Raw genomic sequence first — 21,254 nt, 5'->3', positions numbered from 1 at the left:
CAGTGATACTCTACTCTACTCCCTTTAATATGTGCTTACTGGAGTGGTACTATAATAGTGTGCCCCATTTGGATGAAATTTGAAAAAACAACACATAACATAGGTATTCTGGTCTAATTATTGGATAAAGCAAATTAAGATACTGGAGATCGTATATCTTTACATAAAGAAGCTGCCAGAGGGAATCTAATCAAATAGGCTGTAAATAAATATTTTATGTCACAGTGATTTTGCACTTTTTACTGAAATATAAAGATTTTATTTTTATTTTGATTTCATACAAGTTTTATTGTGCTTGCACAGTTCTGACTCCCTTGAAAATATGCATATTTGCACATAAATGCATATATGGTAGCTATAAATGCTGCTATTTGTTGCTATTTTAAAATATATACAACTAAAAAATTTGTGTGGTAACAATATAAATACAGAAAATATTTATATAGAAAAATTATATTATATCCAATATTATACTTCTTTTAATACACAATCTTAATCTTAAATGTTTTTTCTAAAGCATTCCATGTAAAACTGCATCATACTACAGTTTGGACTGAATCAAGGTATCTGATATAAAAGGTGCCTTAAACCATGACCTGGACCAAAGAACCAAAATTTAGTCAGACCAAAAGAGGTGGTCTCGATCCAGATCATCTGAACCATGATTCGGTTTGTTTACACTGTACATACTTTTGGATGGTTTGGACTTTCAGACCAATTACATGATGGTGCAGCAGGCTGCCATCACAAATTAAACAATAGAAGAAGAAAAAGAACCAGTGTTATGCTGAAATCTGACTTCCTTTCATGTGTACGTACATCACGCAGCAGTATGGATAAACAGAATATATAGGCTATAGGCTGGTGTTTCCTGTATCTACTGAAACTGTAGATTAACCCTTATTTATAATCAGAAATAAAAGCAATTAGAGGTTAATCTGTTACACTTATTCCGCTGTGTGACACAGTGAGTGACAAGTGGGTCAGATTCTGGCATTAAGACTGAGTTCACCTTCTGGCTTATACAGGCTAATTTTATGTGATTTTAAATACGATAGTGTTATGTAGTAGATTTTTTGTGAATTTAAAGTTTAATTTCCAGGAAGGATAAGATATTTAATGTATCACTTATTTTACACTGATTAAAAAAACACTTCCTGGCCCAAAAAAAGTCTCCACCTGGATTTAACTAAGCAAACTATCTGGGTTTGCTGCTGTTGGTGAGGTCTAGGTGAATTCAGTTGACTACCTAAATATATTGAATATATACCAGGTTTTTCCATCAATAGGTTTTTTAAGCATATTCCAAGATGATTAGATTAGAGTGCTTTCGGCCAGGCAGTGTATCTGTATGTTTTAATTAAACAGAGTATGCTCTTTATATTTTTGCACATTTAATTTTTTTATCTAAAAAAAGGAAATTTTTTAAACTGACCACATCTTAAATTTGCTCACATGCTTTTATCCCATAAATTCAAACGTGTGTGTTTTACAACAGTATATATCATGTATAAGTGATCCCCACTTCCCCAGTCCATATTTCTATAAGGCTATTTCTCTGTGGTCTCTCTAGGTTGTTTATATGGTGTTACTAGGGGGTTGTTAAGGGTATGCTAAGATGTTGCTAAGTGATTTCAATAGTGTTCCTAAGTGTTTGCAAGGTGGTTGCTATGGTGTTGCTAGGATATTCAAAGTGGTTACGTGGTTGCTATGTGTTCCAAAATGGGTACTATGATGTACAAGGTTGCTATAATGCTGCAAACTGGTTGATGGTGTAGCAAGATGATGGTTTCTGTGATATTACCATATTGTTGCTGAATGGATGCCATAGTGCCTTAAGGTGATAGTGTTGCTCGGTAGGTGTTGGGCATTTGCTGTGGTGCCTTAGATAGCTGCTATGGTGCATGCTGTGGTATCCAATGTTGATGGTTTGGGAATCTGTATTATCATGACATAAAATATGTGCACAAATATTTGCAACTCCTTTATTCATACTATACTGTCAATGGGGGCAGAGTAATGAGGCTAAGCCATAGTCCTGTTTCGCAACTTTTTTAATCAAGGAGAGAGACAGAAATAACTGCAAACTAGCATCGGTTCTCTCTTCAAAATGGTAGCACACTTATTAGAGATGCTATTAGGAGTAGGAGACCAACCACTGGACCAGCATCCGTTCAATTATAAAGTCCCGTCCTTTAACAACACTCTGGTCAGGGAGGGTTAGTGTTCTAGTGTGGAGATCCCCTCTATATGCAAATCTGCATAAGTGCAGTAGCTATGCCAAGCCTAAATAAATCAAATGTTTGTTCATTATGGAGCCAAAAGCTATAGACTATTTAAGATATTTATTTATCAGTTGTTAAAATGGTAATCTGACCTTCAGATTAAAAGTATTTTGGCTTTTCTCCTTTCAAAAAGATGTTAAGCTTCTCTTGTATGAGTGGATACAACTGCCCAGAGGCATTGCAAAGATTGCCTTCCAAGCGAATTGACTTTGCCCTTATTCACCCTTCACCCCAACAATAGAAAAAGGTAAATGCTCGTGCAACTCAGTCCCAGCACAATACAGGGAAAATATATGTATTTTTGGTTATGGCCATTAATTTGCACTACCCCTCCCCCCAAATACAATTGAGCTATGGGACTTCATGTTCTTATGTGTTCTATGTTCTCTAGCTTATCAGTCACCAGAATACACTCTCTTGACTGCCACACACACACTGCCTTTGCCTGATACAAAGCTGTCATCACTGTAATAGAGTGTCCGTGCTTCTCTTTAATGTCCCAGTCATTGTTTGATAAATGATGCTAGCTGGAAGATGGTATGGACCATGTTGTGAGAGTGTCACGCGGGTAAAACACTGCTATGGCTGTTAGCTTCTCCTGCTCCTTACAGTCCCTAAATGGACCTATAAATAGTGGGCAGTCCTCTCGGTCCATTGGCACTGCGTCTCCTGGGTGTGTGTGTGTGCATGGTGCTCGTGCTGAAGATGATTCAGCCTCAGACCGTATCTTGCTTGTCCCGTGCCGCTAGATGCTGTATCCAGGATACCCCTCAGTTTCCTTGACAACGGGATGGCGCGCATGGATAAAGCGCGCGCAGCAGCTACTGATGCTCCACGTCGTCCTTTTTTCCGCACGACTCCGGAACAGAGCGTATTATCATCAGCGCGCGCTGCAGTACTGTTCCCACGCTGCTCCTCGCAGGCTTTAGAGCGCATCAGGTGTGCAGGAGTAACCCTGATTGTGAAAGTGAAGCTGAGTGCGAGTGTTTGTCAGTGTGTGTGTGTGTGTCTGTAGCATTACAGCAGCACGTCATCGTTATAGTCGTGAAGAGCCGGGTGCGTTTGCTGATGTCAGCTGAACCGGAGCCACTAGGGCAATAGAACAGTGCTGCAGCGCGAGGAAGACTAGCGATGTGCCACCAGCCCACGCTTTATCGACCCCATTCATAATGAATGCTGGACTTAAGGGACTACAGCTTAAGCCCAATATTTACATTCTATTACAGTCTAAGCCTATATACTCTGCCTGGGTAAGGGGTGCACTGAGGAAACGCATAAATCACTGATTCATACATATAAATAATTAATCTCCTGTTAGCTGTAAATCTGAGTGTGTACATACAACAACTATGGAGTATACACTATTTATGGAGCAAAAAATAAACATACTGCCTATATACATTTTATTTATATATGTGAAAACACACATACCTGTATTTATATATGATGAATAGAATATATGTTATCTGCTTTTACAGTTGCAATAAAGGACCTCCATATAACTCAATTTAAATACCTGTATGGATTTACTGTATATCACATTCCGACAAATTGTGTCTACTTGCTTATAAAAAAAAATAACAATCATCATCATCATCATTTTAAAAGAACTTCGTCAAAGTAATGTATTCAAATACATAAACACCGGGAAATCATCAGTCTTCATTTACTAGTCATGTGTAAATGTTTTAACATAAAATAAAACAAGATTTTACATAATCATTTGTAATTATTTATTTTGTTTTATAATTACTTTGTTTATTATTTTTAATCCTACTACTACTACTACTACTACTACTACTACTACTACTACTACTAATATTATTATTATTAATAATAATAATAATAACAACAACAACAACAACAACAATAATAATAATAATAATAATAATAATGTTAATACTACTACTGAAATTCATAAACAGAACAGTAGCTTACATTTTATCATGTGTAAATGTATTCATATCTAAACAGAAAATATTGTTAACTATTTACTTTTTTATTATTACTTTATTTGTTATTATCCTACTATATAATCCTACTACTACCACTATTATTACTAATAAGAAATAAATATGTTCACATTTAAGCCAAACTCTATTTATTTTATTATTACTTCATGCATATATTACGATATATATATATATAATATTTTTTTATTAATATCCAGCATTTGTCTGTATGAGCACAGAAGTAGCTGTAAAGGTTACTGTTCTAATTTAATTTAAACAGACAGGCAGGCTCGAGCTGTGTGACTGAAGCCCTTTAGCTGAGGACTCATGGCGGGTTCATGCTCTCTCTCTCTCTCTCTCTCTCTCTCTCTCTTTTTCTTTCTCCCCCGCAGACAACCGGCGACCAATCCCGTGGCTCGGTGGGCGGTGCTTGGCTGCTGGTGGCCCCGCCCCCTCATGCTCGCAGCACCCCGTCCCCGCGCGCTCCCTCCCTCGCTTGCCTCGTCTTATCATCGCTTCCTTATCTCGGGCTGGCCTGTGAGTGGGGAGGACAGGCTGTGGGACTGACTGGGTAATGCTGAGCGCAACGTGATCGTGGGGCTGAGTGCCGTTTCGCTCGGAGCTCTGCAGGCATGGCCGCCTGGCCGCCCTGTCTCCTCTCCTCCTCCAGCACCTCCTGCACCTCCTCCTCCGGAGCCGTGGAGCTCTAACTGAAGCCCCTGAAGCACAGCAGCAGCAGCAGCTCGGATCACTATTGACAGGATTACAGGGCGTCGAGAGAGGGGGTAGGAGGTTGGAATTATGAAGGTAAGTGTCATATCCAGCACCATGCCAGCTTTTGTCCACTTGCTCCTCCTGCCTCCTTGTGTGTGTGTGTGTGTGTGTGTGTGTGTGTGTGTGTGTGTTGATGACACCCGCTCTTGCAGCATTTAGCATCAGCAGTATATGAGCGTGTGTGTGTGTGTGTGTGTGCCTTGTTTGCGCCCCACTGGCTCCCTTTTGCTTTCGGTGGCACAGATTCTCTTTATGTAGTGCATTGAAATTGGCTGGATGCACACAGTACACACACACTCACACAGTGTATACAGTATATGCATGTGTGTTGAAATGAGTGTGTATGTTGAAATAGGTGCCCACTGGTGTGTGTGTGTGTTTAGTATTAAAGCACATTATGTCATGTGGTGGTGATGGTGATGATAAAGGGAGGAAAAAAAAGAGGAGAGATGAGAAATCGAGGGGGTAAAAGGCACGAGGGGGAAAAGGCAGGTCTCAGACAACAATAGCAGCATGAGCAGCAGGCTGCATGGACATAACCAGTGCATGCTGGGACAGTGCCTTGGCTCCAGTGGCTCCAGTCTCCAGTATCTCCTCCAGTTAGTGTTATTCAGCATCAGCAGCAGTTTAAGGGGGTACTGCATGAGTAGAGTGATGCTGGTTCAGGTGGTCATTTAGAGGTGGGGATGGCGATGGAGGGGGTTGGATGGTGGATTGGCAATGAGATTTCGGTGTAAATGTGGGCTGTCCTAATGAATTATGGCAGTGTGTGTGTGTGTGGGAAAGAGAGAGAGAGAAAGACTGCAATTGCATTACAGTCATTACAGTGCAAGTTGGCACTTCATTTCTCTGGGCTACTTCATGTGTTTCCCCAATCTCACCCTCTCTCTCTCTCTCAGGGCTTTTCACTGAGGTTCAGGCTAATTGCTAGCCTGATGAGATCAGATGCTAGGTGCACTGTACACTGATTTGAGTGTTCCTCATCACAGTCGGTGACTAGCTGCAGGCATTAGCCCATTATCTCCACCTCTCCCCGCATCCCACCCACCTTGTCTTGTGCAGCATCCTCCTCGTAATATAGGTACCTCAGTGTTTCATTCATGTGGCTGTGTGTGTGTGTGTCTGTGACTGTGTGTGTTTGAGGTGCAGTGGAAGGCTGACTGGCTGAGTGAGGCTGAATGCAGGCGAGGCAGGTTGCTGGTGGTACGAGGTGACCGTGGTGTTGAGTGTGTAGAACAGGCACTGTGTGTGTTTCCTTCATATCAGTGTGGTCAGCATTAAGTGAGGCTACTGTAGCTGTAATACACACTCCGCTCACACTCCGCTCACACTGCTCTCACACTGTCCGGTGTTTACATGGCCATGAGACGCAGAGCAGCAAGATGCTGCATCTCTGTTTTGCACACACACACACACACACACACACTCGCTCTTTCTCACTCTGGACTTCTCGTTCTGCCCAAAGGAAGGACAACTCTTCTTCTTTCTCATCTCTGTAATCTCTGTACAGTTTTTTCTCATCCTCTCTTCTTTCTTTGTTTTCTGTCTTCTCATTCTCTGCCTTGTTCTTTCCTTTCTTGTCTTATCTCTACACTTTCTTTCATTTACACATTCAGTCGTTTCTATTCATGTCCTCCACTCTGTTTTTTTCTATCAATTTCTCATTTCGTTCTCCTTTCATGTTAGCTTCTTTCTTCTCAATTAATTCTCTGTTTAATTTCCTCTCTTCTCATTTCCCTCTCTACCATTTCTTATCTTTGTATTTGCTTTCTTCTCATTTCCTCCTCTATCAGTTTCTCTTTTCTCTCACTTCTTTTATCTCTCATTTCTTTCTTTTCTGTTTTCCCTTTTCTCAATTCATTCTCCATGGCTCTTTTCTTTTCTCTCTCTCTCACCCTTTTTATGTCATAATTTCCTGCTCACCTTTTCTCATTTTCTTTCTTCTCATTTCATTCTTTCTCTTTTAATCTCTTCTTTTTTTGTTTTTTTTTTCTCATTTCTTCTCTTCTCATTTACTGCTCTCTCCCTTGCTTATCTCATTCTATTCCTTTTTCTAATTTTCTTGGAATTTTGTGTTCTATTCTTCTCTGCTTGTTTGTTTCTCATTTCCTCTTCTTATCTCTTGTATTTTCTTTCATTACTCTCCCCTTTTATTTCTCATTTCCTCTTTTCTCGTTTCCCCCTCTCTTATTTCCTTCTCTCTCAATTTCTCTCTTTTTGTAGCCACTGTTTTTAAGGTAAAAATGCTTGATTAAAGGTAATTAAAAGTCTCAATTTCTCTCGTTTCGTTTCTTTTTTTCCCTCATTTCCGTGTCTTTCATTTACTGTCTTATTTACCTGTCATTTCTTTACTTTCTTAATTTTATGTCTTGTTTCTTCACTTTTCTTCTCTTTTCTTTTTTCTTCTCCCCCTCTTTCTACCTCTTTCTCTTTTGGTCTCTCTTTTTTACATCTCCTCTCCTCTTCTCTCCTCTCCTCTCTCCTGTAATCTGCGTTCAGGCATATCAGCCATAAAGCCCAGTAGCATGAAGGTTACAGAGGCGAATATGGCGCTAAGTCAGAGCCAATAGCATCATTATGTAAATATCCCTCTGCAGGTGCGGCTTTGTGGAGTATTCATATGTATGAGCATGTGTGCAGGTAGCGTGAGGCGTGTTAGTAGAATGCATAGTGTGTGTGTAGGCGGTCCGGGAGGTTATGTGCTGAATTTCTCACCCAGAGCAACAGCTGAAACCAAGTAGCAGAACCAATGTGTATGTGTGTGTGTGTGTCAGTGTCTTTGTGTGTGTTTATGAGTGTGTGCAGTAGTCCTGCTCTGGGCAGCCGAAACTGATGAGGGTGGACAATAAAAATGAAGGTAATTAGAGAGCAAATGTGGTGTAAATGAAGTTGCAATGTAAACTCCTCTAGTGTGCAGTTGTGGAGTGGTGACGGTGGGTGCAGATTAGATTGTTCTCTAATCTACGTGTTAGAAAAAATGAAAAGAACCAATAACACAGATTTTCACCTTTTTTTCTGTGTGCGGAACTGCTGCGCTGCTGATGTGGGGAAAAGTGAAAACAGCTTCTGGCGCTCCGGCCCTCGGAACGCTTTAATGGTCCTGCACAGAATGCCAAGCCGCTCTACCTGAACTGCTTCACACACTAGTAAGCCGCACTGCGTTGCTGCAGAGTGTTTTTAAAACGTGTCCTCAAGCGATACTATCATATTGATGGGCAGTGGCAACTTTCGCAAGAGAGAGAGAGAGAGATAGAGAGAGAGGTTGAGCTTGTGTTTGGCGTGGTGTCCTGCTGTTGGCCTGTAATTGTGCAGTTCTTTGCCACATACTGTGTTTCACATTACGCAACACTATCATAATATTTCATTTTTATACACTACTAATCCTGTGAAAAAGAAAAAGTAATGTATTGTCCTACAGATAATCACGTTAAATGATATTACTGTCATTTTGAGACCATTTTATCCTGCTGGTATAATGATAATGTAATAGCATAATAGCATAACATTGCTGTCAATGTATGCAATTAATCTGGAAACTTTAGTGTCAATTTAATGCAAGCATTAAACACGTTTACTGAGCCTAGTGATGTATTTGCAGGTTTATTAGGCATGTAAACACAGCGTCACAATTATTATTATCAGAAGGCAGCTATATTACATTTTATTTATTTTGAATTATGGGTAAAATCTCATATTTCATAGAGTGAGCCCTTTGACTTACTCACTTAATCTTTCTCTCTTTCTTTCTTTCTCTAATATGAATTTATGGTTGTGAAGTGGAAAGCTACTTCAGGAAACGGCTTGGGAACACCTACACCTGTATTTAAAAAGTTGTGAGGTGTTATCATATGACTGAGGCTAAACACTGGCTAGTATGCTCATGGCAAGGCAACGTAAATGATCTGAATTTGAGCAAGGTCTGCTAGAGGGTATCACATTAATCAGATATCCCATTTCTAAATTTGTATCAACATTTAACATTCTTTGAACCACAGTGTTGTGTGTGTGCAAGTAATATATCATAAAAGTCATTACGCCCCACAGTGGACAGTGCAGTCTGTCGTGTAATGCTTGTGACTGTCAGCATCTGTCTAGAATTGTCCATGTGAGCAGACAAGCAACTCTGACAGTAATCTGTTTTCTACGTACACATTTAAAGCAGAAAGCAGAGCACATACACATATCCTGCAGGTCAGTACATCATTCTTTAGCTTTCATATGATGTGCCAGATGTAATGGGACACAATACTAGCTTCTATTCTGTGTCATATAGCAGCAATATTGAAAAAAAAAAACAATATTCCACATGTTTTAGAATAGAAAAGCACACAAAAGCACAGCTTTTTTAGTCTCTGTAGAGAGTTACTGCCAATAGAATGAGACTCTCTGGAGCAGGTATATCTTATAAAATAAGAGACCACCTAAAAGTTTCTTTGATTTTAGCAAATTGAAAACCTCTCTAATGTAATCAAGAGGAAGATGGATGATCACAAGCCATCAAACCAAGCTGAACTACTTGAATTTTTGCACCAGGAGTGGCATAGAGTTATCCAAAAGCAGCGTGTAAGACTGGTGGAGGAGAACGTGCCAATATGCATGAAAACTGTGATTAAAAACCAGTGTTTGGGAAAAAATATCTGTAGTTTATAGAATAAAACAACAATGTTCATTTTACTCAAACATATACCTATAAATAGCAAAATTAGAGAAACTGATTCAGAAACTGAAGTGGTCTCTTTTTCATTTGTTCCAGAGCTGTATATGTTAACCTGTTGGCACCATGCCAGCTAATGCCAGTCATGAGCTAGAGAGATTTAAATCCACCCAGCACTAAGCTGTTGAGGTGGAACTGTGTTCTCTGGAATGATGATTCTCCATCCAATACTTTTTGGATGAGTCGGGGAGTTAGGGATGAGGTGGAGTGGTGATTGGGTCTGTCACAATAATTACATTATTGATCTATTGCACAATTTATAGACATGACCTCAATTTTGCCCATTGTGTTTACTTTGTGAGAAAAGACCATTATTGTGAACGAGAGGGTGTGTCGACTTTGTGTTTTTCATTTTGTTTGTGTTTACAATTTCTTATATTTCAATTCCAATATGTCAGCATTCTTAATGATTAACAAAACCTGTCAATGTATGCAATCAAACCCTCACAGAAATGCTCCAAAATCCAGTACAAAGCCTTGCCTGCACTGTAAAGACTTTAAAGCAATTGTCTACTGTAACTGATGTGATTCCACTGTAATCATACATCCCTTGTGTGCTGAAGGATTTGTTTAATTAAAAGAGTATGAAGCGTCATATATTGAGCTGCGCTACATCCCACCCACTCAGCTGCTCAGCTGTGCTCCCCCTATCACTAGTGATGCCACAACACCACAAGACAATGGTGGAGACTAGCACATGCCTCCTCTGATACATGTGGAGTTAACCACCACCTCTTTTCGTACTGCTGCTGATGCAGCATTGAAGAGTAGCATCACAGAGCACTCGACTCGGTTCTGGTACATCAGCTCACAGATGCCTTGTGATAAGAGACATCATCCTTTGGAGTAATGTCGCTCCATCTAAGAGCGCCATCTACCCACCCAGAGAGAGCAAGGCCAATTGTGCTCTCTCATGGCTCCGTAAGCAGATGGCAAGCTGCATGACCGGGATTCGAACCAGCGGTCTCCTAAACATACTGGCAGCACCTTAGTCCTTCTTCATCTATTCTTAATGAAATAAAAATCACCAGTATTACTCTTAAAGAGGCTCTTAGCATGGACAAAAAATATTCAAATATTCTGTCCGATTGGAATACAGTCCAAAAAAAAAAGAGGCATATTTTCTGTATATTGAATTGTATCTGTCTACTCTATTTCTAGCTGTTGCTTTTGTGTGTTTGTTTGCTTGCATGTTTTTTCCTGAATCTGATGTACAGTGGCGTGCACAAGTGTAAAGGTCAAAATATTCCATGCTTTTTTTTTACCTCCAGCTCGTGCTTCTAGGGGTGTGTTAAGGATTATTATTTTGGAGTACAATCCATCCCCTAACAGTCTTCATCTTTTTTATAGACCGTGTGATATTTGCTTCCAGAATTTGCTGTTATTTAATTGAATCCAACACAAGCTGAAAGCGCGATCGATTGATCCTTGCGCTAATCAGCAGGAGACAGTAGATGTTCTTTTCATGAAATTCTGCACCTACAAATACACATCTTTGCTCATTATGGCCAAAAAAGTCTGTTTTAAATGCTGAATGGTGATGCTGAATTCTGTGGTGAGAATGCTTTTTTCAGAAAATGTTTTTTTCTAATGTCTCTTCCGGGTAAATTATATTTATATAGTGATCACTGCACAGCAAAATATTCCTTCTCCTCTCTCATATCACAGCCTTAATAAGGGAATTAAAAAATATGTAACATATTTTTTGGACTTAAAATCCTTTAATGTTTGCCAAAAAATGACAATGCACCTTATGTACAGTTTCTACCAGTCAGGTATTAGGAAGCAGTAAAGCCACTCCACTGAAGTACAGAGTTATAAGCATTAGCATTAGCCGCTAACTGCAGCACTAGCTCTTTCTCCGTTCAGAGGCGAGTATATCGGACAAGCTACATAGGACGAAAAACACTAGCTGATAGTGCCCAGGCTTACTGAAACACTCAGGGTTCCTCAGTCTAGGTGACATTTATGTCCCGTTGGCACGGCGGTTAGCAGCTAATGCTAAAGCTGCTGATTCAAGCTTTTGTGCTGGAGATACTTCACTGCAAACTCAACCTTTGACAAAATATTGGACATCTAAGCTTACTGTAAATATATAGAAGTGCTTTATTCACCCAAATAAACAGTTTTCTGGAGAGAAATCTGTGTAAATTAACAAGTTTTTTGTTATTGATCACTTCGATGCGGGCATTTTTACTAGTGGCACTTAATGACCCTCCGGTGCGCTTTATAAATTAAAATAGACATTCATTAATAGTGCGCCAATCCGATGCCTTATTGTCTTACAAAAATATGGTCAGTGGTCAATGAGAGTGCAAACCTCATATAGGTTGCCTAACTGTTGGTACATTTTTCTTTTTCAATTTAAAATGGAATACACTAGTACACTAGCACTAGGCTTTAAAATTGTGAGTTTCTTTGATTTTACCAAATTGAAAACCTCTGGAATAAAATCAAGAATAAGATGGATGATCACCAGCCATCAAACCAAACTGAACTGCGCAGATTTTTTGCACCAGGAGGGGCTTAAAGTTATGGCAAAAGCAGTGTGTAAGACTGGTGGAGGAGAACATGAGGCTGAGATGCATAAAACTGTGATTAAAAAACAGGGTTATTTCACCAAATATTGATTTCTGAACTCTTAAAACTTTATGAATATGAACTTGTTTTTTTTTTTTGCATTATTTGAGGTCTGAAAGATCTGCATCTTTTTTTTTATTTCAGCCATTTCTCATTTTCTTTAAATAAATGCTCTAAATGATAATATTTTCATTTGGAATTTGGGAGAAATGTTGTCCGTAGTTTATAGAATAAAACAACAATGTTCATTTTACTCAAAAATTTACCTAAAAAATAGCAAAATCAGATAAACTGATTCAGAAACTGAAGAGGTAAACGTACCTTTGATGACCTTTTCAGAGTTTCAGGGGTGTGTTAAAGCAGGGAATCCTCTAAAATGTGCAGGGTAAAGGTTCTTAAGGACCAGCATTGAGAAACACTGAGTTATTGTGACACACTTATTCGATACACTGGTTCAGTACTGGCTCCATTACTGACCTTAATAAACTGACCTTGTTAGACAGGATTGCTCCACATTTGACACTGTCTCTGAAGGCCAGAGGACACAGACGAGACAGACACAAATAAACACTAATGTGTGCTTGATGTGAAATGTATTTAAATGCTGGAAAGTACAGAATATTCTCCTCTTATTCACTTGACTTCATTTGGTATTCTGAGGAGAGCTGCATGCATTGCAGAATGTTCATGTTTGGCCTGCAGTTAGAGGTCTGCATTCCCACAGGACTCGCTGGTCCCTTCACAATATCTTGCAGCACAGGACTAAATTTGAGTGTCATGCAGTGGAAGCGGGCAGTTAACCAATTCAGTGGGTGCAGGAGAACATGATACATGTAAAATAAACCAGAAAATAAATAAATAGTCTATATAAAATGATAATTACCATGCTGTAATCCCTATGCACAATTAACATATGGGAAAATGGAGAAAAATAATTAAAATCCTATGCCACATTTGACCACAGATGTTACAGCTGGAACTGTGGATCTAGATCCTGCACACTTATGGGTTGCCAAAGCTAATGTCCTAGCTGAGCTGGTCCCATAAATGCTTAATTGGTGGTGATAAATCTGGCAACCTGACAGGCCAAAGAAGTGTTGCAATCTGACAGAATCATTCCTGGGAAACCTGTACTGTGTGTGGGTGAGCATTATCCTGCTAAAAAAATGGCAATTTTCATGTGGCCATATATTCGAGCTGTTAATGTCCCTCCTATCACTACTAGGAGTGACCAACTGTCATATCTAAAGGCTCTCCAGATCATCACACCAGCAGTTGGGCAGTGTGCCACTATCTGTATTGTTTCATTAAAAAAATGTTTATTTGTAAAGCTTTTGGAACAGAAAGCAGCCAATTTATTGTAGAAGCTAACGTCAGCAGGGCAAGTTCTAGCAGAAACATCTAGTCATTGCAACAATATAGTTTTTTGTAAACTATTTGACTAAGCATATTTTTTTAAGTAGTTCCTAATCCTAAAATAATGTTGGTGTATGACTACTTTTACAAATAAATGTTACAAATGAAACCAGAAGATAATTATGGTTTACGACGTGCAGCTCTTTAGCTTTTCCATGTAGCAACATGCTATTCATATGTGGCAATGATACAAATTTACTTTGTAACACCTTAACATCATCAACCACCAACATGCGGAACCACATAAACCACCTTGCAACACCTGAAACACTCCCTCGGACACTATAGTAGCTTTTGGGATAAAATATAAAAAATACCAAGCGAATACCTTATAACCACTAAGCAATATCAGGACAACCACTTGTGATATCATTGCAACCACCTAGCAAGATAATAATAATCACAACACCATAGCAACCAGCTAGCAACAACATAGAAAACTACCTAGAATACCATGGCAACAACATAGCAACTGCCTGGAATTGAAAACCACTTTAACTGCGCAACCATTCTGCATTTCCTTCTTTATTATTAATGCAATCCTATAACTGGACATTTAGTGAAATGAGGGCCATAAAAAAGACTGGTGTTGGATTTGTAATAAATACTTGATCTGGTTTTTTACCACAGCAACCAACTGGCAACACCTCTCTTTTGGACACCATAGTAGCCATTTGGGATAAAATTGCAAAATACCGAGCAAACACCTTATAACCACTACAACCACCTGTGATAGCACTTACCGGTACTCTCCTAACACCTCTAACAAACTAACTAATTCTAACCTCATCTCCTTCTTCCTCTTCTCTACTCCTCTATCCCATTATTTCCCTCTGACCTCCTTAAGGCCCTATCTATAGATGCTTTATTTTTAACTTCTATTATTTTTGTACTTAACCTCTTCTATTATTTGCACTTCAATATTGTAAGTCGCTTTGGACAAAAGCGTCTGCCAAATGTAATGTAATGTAATGTAATGTAATGATACCATTGTAACCACCTAGAGAGATAATAATAATAATAATAATAATAATCACAACACCATAGCAACTAACTAGCAACAACATGAAACCACCTAGAATACCATAGCAACCATAGCAACTGCCTGGATTTCGGAACCACTTTAGCTGTGAAACCACTCTGCATTTCCTTTCTTGTTATTAAAGCAATCCTATAACTGAATATACCACTGGACATTTAGTGAAATTATGGTCGTAAAAAAAGACTGATGTTGTATTTGTAATAAATACTTGATCTGGTTTTGTACCACAGCAACCAACTGGCAACACCTGAGACACTCCCTCGGACACTATAGTAGCTTTTGGGATAAAATATCAAAAATACCAAGCGAATACCTTAAAACCACTAAGCAATATCAGGACAACCACCTGTGATACCATTGCAACCACCTAGAGAGATAATAATAATCACAACACCATAGCAGAAACCAGCTAGAAACAACATAGAAAACTACCTAGAATACCATAGCAACAACATAGCAACTGCCTGGAATTGATAACCACTTTAGCTGCACAACCATTCTGCATTTCCTTCCTTGTTATTAATGCAATCCTATAACTGAATGTATCACTGGACTGGCCGTAAAAACAAGACTGGTGTTGGATGTGTAATAAATACTTGATCTGGTTTTGTACCACAGCAACCACCTGGCAACACTTGAGACTCTCCCTTGGACACCATAGTAGCCATTTGGGATACAATTGCAAATACAGAGCAAACATCTTATAACCACTAAGTAATATCAGGACAACCACCTGTGATACCATTGCAACCACCTAGTGAGATATTAATAAAAATAATCATAACACCATAGCAACCAGCTAGCAACAACATAGAAAACTACCTAGAATACCATAGCAACAATATACCAACTGCCTGGATTTGGGAACCACTTTAGCTGTGCAACCACTCTGCATTTCCTTTCTTGTTATTAATGCAATCCTATAACTAAATATATCACTGGACATTTAGTGAAATGAGGGCCATTGTTGGATTTGTAATAAATACTGGATTAAATACTTGGTTTTGGGATGAAAAAGGTTAGATCAGTGTGTTCCTATAATTTATGGTTATAACTCTATCTACTCAATATATCTTGCCATAATATATTTCAGAGTGTCAAGTTTTGATCATTTTTATACTTACTTGAAAAAACAAGCCGCTTATTAATCTTGTGATGTGTGTTTAGCGTCTTTATTCGTAGCAGAGTTCCATAAATTTTCTTTTAGCATGTCAGCTGTAATCAGTGTCCAGCGTTGTCTCCGTCAAGTGATCTCATTTAGTTGTCGTTTGGATTTTTGTCATCTCCTGTCAGCCGAACGCCATTTTAAAACCGCCTCCTGCACAACCCCCCCATCCCACCTCACCTCACCACACGCACTGACCGCCACACCGTCCCGTCCACCCCCTGGCCTAGTGCCTCCTGGACCTTCGCTTTTCAATTATGGCTAAGCTCGATTGGAGCCCATCTATCGTCTCACCTGAAGGCCCCTGCAGGATTGATCTCCTTTCTGCATTTCATCTCCAGCAGGCCTCGCAGCTCCGAGCTAATGAGGGCTGGAGCAGGAGAGCTACGCCAAGATATCGACGTGCCCAGTACAGAGTCTCCAGCTCCGGAAATCTATAGCGCAGTCTTAAAGTCTTTAGGTAACAGAAAAGCTTGTAAAGTAGACTCTCCCCTCTTGTATTGCTTTCAGTGTTCTAAATGTGTCTATGGAATATTAGCACAGTGTACCAGCGCTAAGGTTGGTTGACATCTGCTAATGAATTCATAATCAATTCTGCAGAAAATCGAGGGTATTAACTCAGAGTTTGCATCCCCTTTTGGTGCAGGAACTGCAGCTAAAGCCTCTGCTCTCCTCTAAAGGCTTTATGCTGGGAAAAAAAAACATGCTGCTACAGTTTTCCTTCAATTACTAGTTACCTCACTAAAATTATACACAGAGGATATAACCTCTTCTCAAATATCCGAATCTCTAAACATGTTTTCTGCTTTCTTTTTAAAACGACACTTTTTAAATGCACTGAATACAGTTTTCTGCATAACACACAACAATGTGATATAAAGTCACTTGTTTCTCTGAAAAACTGTCATTCAAAATTACACAACACAAGATAATTGGCCAATATGTGAGCCATCCGGCTAAAGACACCTCAGTGAATAATTGTTTCACTTCAATCAGGAATTAAATGTTATATTAAAAACACCACACCATTTAAACTATGTCATTGCTGTCCAATGAAAAACACTTACCTCCATTTTTGTTGATTTTTAGTTTACTACATAACAGTGGCGGATGCTGGTCTTTCAAGGAGGGGAAGCTCAATTTCGGCCTACATCTTAACATATGTAGTTTTATTTATACGTAAATTCTACTCTCCCTGAAATTTTTTTTTGTAAACAAAAGGCATTATTTTCAAGTTTTCACTGTTAAACTGTAAATTTATTTCACACAGTTTTAATTTCCTTAAATAATCCCTTTATTAATTTAAATTATTTAAATTATTTTAATGATAACACAATACTTACTACTGGCCCCTGTTCATTTATGTCCTGAGATGGTTTCATCAAGAGGAATGGACAACAGTACAGAAGTCAGTCTCCAAACACAAGCAGCTACAGAAAAGCACCAGAAATAGAATCTGGATTTGGCGCTAGTAGTTTTTAATAAAGAAAATGCCGCTATAAGGATTAGGAAAGTCTCAGGTTCAACTCAGAACAGAATGAAAATGGTCCCAGCGCGCATGTTTACACCCAGAGATCGCTGATTCGCTCATTTCGCTGTCAATCAAAAATGGACTCCTCCTCAGACAGATCATCCAATCATCATGCAGAAGCTGAGCGTCTGGGCCGGCCGAGGCCAGCCCACTGCCCCATAGACCCCCATAGACGCTGAGCGTCCGATGGGCGGGACAAAGCCCAGCATTTATCCAATGACTCATCTCGTTTCGCCGCACGCTTTGCTCCGCTATTGAAGTCTGTGGAGGCTCAGCGTCCGCACTGTTTAAAGCAGCGCTGTGAAGCTGCGGGAATGAGTGAGAGGAAAGCCGCGGCGTTACCAGTGATAAGAAGCTGATTCTGAACTAAGTTCAATGCGGTGTAGCGCATATTTAATCAGTGACATGTACACACAATAGTATATATTTAATCACTTTTTTTTTTTTTTACATTTTAGGGGAAGCTGAGCTTCCCTTGCAGTCTTAGAGCAATCACCACTGCTACATACCTTGAACAGACAAACTGTCCCTTATACTGTGCCACAATTTCTTGATGAACGGACCAATAGAAACTCTTGAAAATGACCTGAAATAAACTCTTTTTACATTCACTTCCATTGAAAGTTAACAAGGTTTTTTCTCTATCCTGTAAAGTTGGTGTTTTGGAGATAAGTGTTTTTCATTGGACAGCGACAATATACAGTATTGTACAAATGTTTTAGGCACCTGTGGGAATTTCAGTAAAGAAAAAGCTTCTTATCTGTGCAGTAAGTGTTTATTAGCTCAGTAAAACACTGACTTAGCATTACAATAAATACAATAAACAGCTATTTTACAAAAAGCAAAGCTTTTACAGCCCTGTTTTCCTTAAAACATCTCCTAATCTCTCCTCATCTGAGTTTAATAGAGTTATTTCTAGTTCTCATCATATTAATCAACACCTGGTTTGGTAAATTGGTAAATTTGGTAAATCAGGTGAGCTGCTGACGGACCTGAACATGATATACACATGCTGGCTGAGGAGCATCCAGGAGAAATCTAGAACTAAACTTTGTTCTTCAGCTCTTATATTAACACTTATATTAACACTATTAATACTTATACTTAGTTAAAAATGAGAATTCCTTGTTTAGTTTTACTGTATTTATGTTTATTTGCATCTGTTCTAATCATATGTGGTGCTTTTTTCAGGTAAAAACACTCATATTGCTGAAATAAATGGATTAGTCTCATTTGCTTTGGTGCCTAAAACTTTTTCACAGTACTGTATATTTTTCTGCAAATGTTTTGTGTCGCAAAGTCAATGCAGTGTTTATTGGAAGACTTTGGCTCCTGTGTGACAACTCCAGAGACCAATTTACATTTAAGTAAATTAGAGAGACCTTTATCTAAAGTTAGAATTAGAATCAAGCTTACATGCTGATACATTCAATAGTCAGTATGAATACCTAGAGGATAAGTGCTAATTTGTGTTCTTTTTGAATGGATGGGTCTTTAGTCTTTTTGTGTTTGAAGACAGCAAGTGACTCTACTGTTAGTAAACTCAATAAAAGTTTGTTTTTACCACCTCGGTGTAGGACAGAGAGAAGTATGGATGAAGTATGGTCTTCTATGGGTCTTAAAAGAATAGTGGGCCAGTGTTGATCATTACCATCAAACATAGAGATGTAGGTCAGTTTTTGGTTTCGTAGGCCAGCGTCAGGCTTTTGAATCTAATGCAGGTGGTTACAAGAAGCCACTGAAAGAAATGCAGAAAATGTGTTTAAAAAATAGCTTGGGAACTTGGGAAGAACTAAATTCCATTGAGACTGTTGGGATTGTATATACCTGTATCAGCAATGCTATGTTCTCCAATTAGAAAGAGGGCGTGTCTGGACATATACTTTTGAATATATAGTCTCGGTTGATGGGAACATTTCATTCTGAGTGACTTTGATGAGCTATCACAGTGCATCAAAGGTATTGTGATGACTAGACGTGTCCAAGTGACAAGATGTGTCCAAAGATATCTTGTCAAAGCTGCCGTTGCACAAAGAAACAAAGGAGGACAGGTAGGCCTTTGTTCGAAGTTGCACGTCTCAACTTTATAATGAAGGTGGCATGGGGTGCTTTGGCATTTGTCCAAAAAATACTTAACCAATTAGTCCCAAGATCCCTGCAATTCTGCAATCCACAGCACACAGGTAACGCTAATGATGCAGACGTGAGCTGCGTGTAATCAAAGGCGAAACAGAAAGCACGCCGGGGTGAAAACAGGGACACGCTTTCAGATCTGCAGATAGAGAGAGCGTGGATTATTTTTCCAGGCGAGGCATTTCATATTTCATTCAGGTGCACGGCAGTGTAACAAGGAGGAGGAGGCAGGATGCAAGTGCAAGTCTTTTTTATTATCCATATATAAACTAACAAAGAAAGGAACACTAGGGAGTATAAAAAGAAAAGGTAACTAAAACAAAACACTATGAAACAGAGGATAAACTAAAATACTGAACCAAACAAGCAAACTAAGCAAACAAAGAAACAAACTAAATAAAGCAAACCTGAGACACTGAGGACAAACAACACAACAGGTCTGAGGCTAAACAAAACATTTAAACACGATCTGGAAAGATTAACTAACACGGACAAACAAAAAGCGCGACAGAGAACAATGGATCACATGAGGTATTTATACACAGGCACACACTAGGGACACCTGTGGAAGTAATGAGGGGGCGGAGTTACAAATGAGACACAAGGTGACAACACTAATGGCTTGGGCAGGGCTAGGGCGGGGCTAGGGCGGAGACAGAACAATAACAAAACAATGCCATGTGCTCAAAAAAGCACATGGCTGGAAACACAAGACAGGAAAACAGGGCAGGAGCACAGAAAACCAAAAGAGGGAAAAACACAGGACAGACACAGGCTAATATGTGACAGGCAGCATATTTAACTAGCGAGACGTGTTAGGAGGATCCTTTACTAAAAGTCCCGCAAGATGAAAGAAGAAGTTGTCAGATTCCTCTCTGTAGGCCTGCTCGTGTGCGGAAACGTTAAAAGAGTCTTCACCGGGGCTGTGTAGCAGAACCGCGCCGAACAAGCTGCCAGACAAGGAGCAGATGCATATTTAAACAGAAGTTATATTTTAGTAATGCGCTGCACCTGAGAGCAAAATAGCAACATGTCTGCAGGAGAGGTAGACACTTTCCCAGACTGGCGGCTCATCGTTCCTGAAGAACACACTTTCAGTGTGTGCGTGTGTGTGTTTGGCCCTCGGCTGTGTTACATTTAGACGCTAATGCAGAGTGACGGTGCGAGTGGACTTTGACACATGCCTGAAGTGCTCACACCTCTGTTTGCTTTTGCTGTTGTTTAGGTGTTTCCTACCATAAGAAAGAGCTGGTAACACACAGTGCCCAGCATTACAGTGTCTGCACTGATACTGTACAGGTTATTGCAAATAGCATTATTGATTTGGATTGGGTTGGCACTGAAGAGAAACGGTCTATGCAATATATTTTTTTTCTATAGGTGTATAAGGTTTTAAAATATGGTAATCGATTAATTATTAAAGCATTGGCGTGTGTTATTTTGCTAAGCACTTTAGTAGGAAGAACTGTACCTGTATTCATTCATGCAGTTATCTAGGATGACTATATTTGGGTTTTCAGTAACGAGGACACTAGAGGATGCACAGGCTTTCAGTGTGGTCAGTGTGGTCCCAAGTTGTTGGACTATGGCAGTGTATAGGTGTAAGCTCTGTGGGGAGTTCTTAAAATTGCTATTAAGAGACCTTGAGCGGTTTGCAAAGTA

At 39.4% G+C, this 21,254-nt stretch overlaps 1 protein-coding gene across 3 annotated transcripts in view; it reads left to right on the top strand.

The window, feature by feature from the left end:
* Nucleotides 1-4,716: 4,716 nt before the first annotated feature.
* The window catches only part of magixa (MAGI family member, X-linked a), a 97,836-nt gene continuing 81,298 nt past the window's right edge, over nt 4,717-21,254 (top strand). Inside the window, exon 1 of one of the 3 annotated variants that reach the window (XM_022671072.2) lies at nt 4,717-5,044. The gene's annotated coding sequence lies outside the window, so the exon portion shown is untranslated. The remainder of the gene's footprint in view (nt 5,045-21,254) is intronic. The other 2 variants (XM_022671070.2, XM_022671071.2) reach the window with 2 other exon arrangements.

The sequence above is a fragment of the Astyanax mexicanus genome, chromosome 12 (genome assembly GCF_023375975.1).
Source record: "Astyanax mexicanus isolate ESR-SI-001 chromosome 12, AstMex3_surface, whole genome shotgun sequence".
Classification (NCBI taxonomy): Eukaryota; Metazoa; Chordata; class Actinopteri; order Characiformes; family Acestrorhamphidae; genus Astyanax; species Astyanax mexicanus.
This window is presented reverse-complemented; position numbering and strand designations above follow the sequence as displayed.